Here is a 4,482-nt window from a genome sequence, read left to right as displayed (position 1 = left end):
AGTTTTATGGCCCTTGTCAATGAACTTTCACGTGTGCCCCCTTCGTTCGCTCGGAGAATATCAAGTCGATATTCAATTTCACGCCAGCTACCAGCAAGCATGTAGGCATCTACAGAGGCTATTGCGGTTGTAATTCTGGCTTTTAGGACATCAATGTTCGACACTCTCCTCCTGTAAACGTTGTCCTTTACAAATCCCCAAAGGAAAAAGTCCAGCGGCGTTATATCAGGTGATCAGGGTGGCTAAGGAATTCGACCTCCTCGCCCACCTTCCTGTAAAATGGTCGTTCAAAGAACTACGAACGATGGTACTCCAATGAGGTGGTGCACCATCTTGTTGCAAAAAGACATGTGGCTGAAGCTCTTCTAGTGGAAATACGAAGTTTTCCAACAGGTCTAAGTATACGACTGAGACCGTCTTTACTGTAAAAAAAGAAAGGCCCAATGACTCGGTCATTAGTCCACACTACACATTAACCTTTGGGGAATCCCTTTGTGCCTCACGGTATTCATGGGGGTTTTCAGATCCCCATATGCGCACATTATGGCGATTAACAATGCCAGAAAGATGAAAGGATGCTTCGCCGGAGAACATTATGCGCTTCAGAAATTCAGCATCATCTTCTATCCTCCTTAGCATATCTGTTGCAAAGGCCATCCTCCTAGGCCTATCGTCCGGTTCCGAAAGTTGAACAATTTGAACTTTGTATGCATGCAGTCTTAATTTTTTCTTAATAACCTTGTACGCCGTCGAAATTGGCATATCTAATTCTCTTGCCGCTGATCTCACAGATCTTCTAGGATTGTGTAAAAATGTCTCTCTGGCACGTCAACATCAAAATCACTTGTGCAGGGACGTCCGGAACGTTTCTTATCTGCTATACTTCCAGTTTCTAGAAAATTCTTTTTCCGCCGCAAAATGCTGCTTTTGGATGGAGGGTCTTTTTGGTAAATTCTGCAATTTCTCTGTGTTTGCATTATGGATTTCGTTTCTATGAACCACCATAAAACCTGTGTTTTCTTTTGTGGTGTATGCATTCTCCTTAATATCCGGTCGAATAAAACATAACACACAAAAGTACTAAAGAACAAGCACATCAAAGGTAAACATAACATTGCAATAGTTGCCGAAAACAAAAGAGAGAAAAATGCAATCAATAAGCAGACGATATTTAGAAAAGTACAGATATTTAGACTGGAAAATGAAATTATCCGAAATTAGTCACACGCGCAGACGATATTTACAAAAGTCGATATTCAAACCTGAAAAGGAAAATATATAAGTTATTCCATCAATAAATGCCATAAGTTTGTTTATATCTTCATTATTTTATGAGTTATTAAAAATCAAAATGGGTCCGGAACTTTATAAACACCCTGTATAATAAACAAAACAGCTTATTTTAGTAATTATACTGGTAAAATATAACAAGTAAGTTAAGAGTATTGGTTAAAACGAATGAAAATAATTTTGGGTAGAATGAGTTTAATACTAAAAATGAGTAATGCAATTAAGATTACGGAGAGTAAATCTGGTATCATGAACAAACGATTTAGGAAATAAGATAACGTTCTGAGTATATAGGGAATTAAAAATGTATGGAAACAAAAAAAATTACATCTAAAATTAAGGCCTTCTAAATCAATGATTAAATTCGAAAAAAAAGCACCGTTAGTGTACCTAGGAAATAATCATCATATAGTAAAATAGCTGGAATACGAAGAAAATACGTGGCTAGAAATTCGTTAACAAAAACCTTCGGAAAATCAATAAAAGATAATCTCTTATCAAAGTGTCACGTCATCTTATCAACTAAATGAGGAATCATAACACACTCCTTTTTATTTATTAGCCTCCACCTCCCCAATCCGTCTGCGAGTTTGAGATCCTGGTGGTGAACTTGTAGAGACATTAGGATTTTTTGGAAGCCAGAGAGATGAAAAATATGCAACCGCCTTCGCCTGGAATCAAACCACGGACCTCTGGAATACCGGCCCAGCTTGCTACCGTTACATCACGAAGGCACGCTAGAGGAGTGGGAGAAATATCTTATAAACTCTCCCTTTCACACTAATAATCTGCCAAATTAACGATTTGCATTTCTATTTACTTCAGGATAATGTTTCTCTAGTTTAGTAATTAAAATAACCAATTACATCCTTTCCTTTATAGTAAGTTGTACCATGAACGGCACAAAATGTTTTTTCGAACTGTATTTGAACCGTAAACTCTATTCATCGATGAATGGAAAGGTACAGTGTGAAAAAAAAAAAAAAAAAAAAAAAAAAAAAGAGAGAGAGAGAGAGAGAGACATTTGTATATTTCCCGTTCTACTAAGCCGATTGACGAAATTCAAACTATATATTATATTTATATATATCAATAGGTATTTTGACACAAAATCGAACATTTCTGATATTACATTCCAATTTTTTTTTCCATATTTCGATTTTACGATTCAAATTATGCCTAAATATTGCATTTTGTCAAATTTGGTGCGAAATTTACAGAGAAATTCAAAAAAGTATCTTGAAAATTTTTTGCGCCAAGAATAATTTATTTGGCGAACTTGTTAATAGCAATCTATCTTCCTTTTTTTTTTTTTTTTTTTTTTTTTTTCCATTGTAGACGAGCGGGAAAAAAAATCATGGTTTATACTTTCAAATAATTTTAGCAAAGTGCGTAAACCACATTTGGCGTTATTATCGCTCAAAAAACCAATGCCAAATTTCAAAACGCGCCAATATGTAAATTCATGTACTAAGGTAGAGGGACCAAAAGTTGACCATGCACTAATAGTTGACCATTTCAGGGAAAAAGCTTCAAAATAAGGGATACTTTGGTTTGGCGTTCGTGCAAACCTGCTTATTAGACGTGACTGCCATCTAGTATCACATTTTATCAACTCCCAGTTGATATGCCTATCAGTTAAGTAATGGCTGACAGTGAACCTTGTGCTCTCCCAGATCCTGCTAATTCTTGCCGCCTGATTACCATTTTCGGATAGGGATTGACTTCGGTTTTTGTGTTAGTAGAGTTATTTATTTGTATTATTCAATTCAGCAATCAAATATTTATTAAGTGCATGTATTATTGAACAAAATGACCGGTGAGTTATGTGGTTTACTCGTCCCTTTATCTATTTTTTGTTGTGGTCAACTACTGGACCTACTAATTGTTGATATTCAGAAGTTGTCCATGGTGGTCAACTACTAACGTTTTAAAAAAAAACTTTTTCTCAACATAGGAACGAGTGTAATGCTACACGAAAATGTGTTTACCTTAACATCACAAATTAGCAAGTCCTTATCACTGCTTTTTCCAGTGGTTGACCACAATGGTCAAGTTCTGATATAACCCATGGTCAACTTCTGAATTACCTTACTTTTTTGACTTTTTAGGCTATTCGAATTTCATGATGCCTCCTGCGAAAGATAATTTTCGAAATTATACAGAAGAGACATTACTAAAAGCGGTGAATGACGTTTTACTACATAAAACCACCAATAAGAGAAGCTGCTAAGAAGTTCGGTGTTCCTCGTACAACTTTCAAATACAAAGTGGAAGGGGAAAGTACCGATGGAAAGTTATCTATACTTTCTTAAGTACTTACTTGAGTATTACTAGGTTTAGTAAGTATCTCTTTAAATGAACTTACTTGCATTTTCAGTCTTTTGATGTAAGTAGGCACCTACCAACTTGAGGACTGAACAATGCTATGCATATATCTGCGTTATTGTTTTTCCAGGAAGATGAGACCATCTTCCATTTTAACCAAAGCAGAAAAGGAAACAATTTGCCAATGTATCATAAAAATGGCTGCAGCCAGTTTCCCAGTCACAGTTGAGCAATTAGTGTGTGCGTGTGTATGTGATTATGGCAAAGCCTCGAGGGCTATCTACCTAAGGAGAGAGATGCCTTCGTGGAGGACTTTCTAAGGAAAACTGGCTCGTATACACGTTACACATGGAGAAAACCACGAAAACGCCCATGCAGCCAGCCAGTTCGCGAGATTTGAACCTCGGACCGAATTACCAGCGTTCAGCGACTTTACCGCTCGGCCGCTGGTGGGTAGTTGAGAAATTAGTGACAAGTGTAAAAAAAAAAATTATTAAAGAAATGCAGCGTCCGAATCCCTTCAAGGATGATACTCCAGGCAAGACCTGGTAAAATCTTTTATGAAGAGAAACACAAATATATCTCGACGAGTATCCCAAGACCTTACTTCATCAAGAGCAGCAGTAACCAGTTCTAATATACGTAATTGGTTTTCTGAAGTACATCAATATTTAAAAGACAACGAACTCGACATGATCATTAATGACCCTTCAAGAGTTTTTAACTACGATTAAACAGCCTTTTTTCTTAATTCCAAGGGAAAAAGAGTGCTGGCTAAAAAGGGGGGAAAACGGTTTATCAGCAAGTTAATGCAGATGTTTTGTATTAGCTGAGAAACACATTCCGAGGTGGGACAGCGTTCGA

The sequence above is a fragment of the Stegodyphus dumicola genome, chromosome 7, assembly GCF_044657685.1.
Source record: "Stegodyphus dumicola isolate Sdum_Otavi_A_Nest chromosome 7, ASM4465768v1".
NCBI classification, from domain to species: Eukaryota; Metazoa; Arthropoda; class Arachnida; order Araneae; family Eresidae; genus Stegodyphus; species Stegodyphus dumicola.
This window is presented reverse-complemented; position numbering follows the sequence as displayed.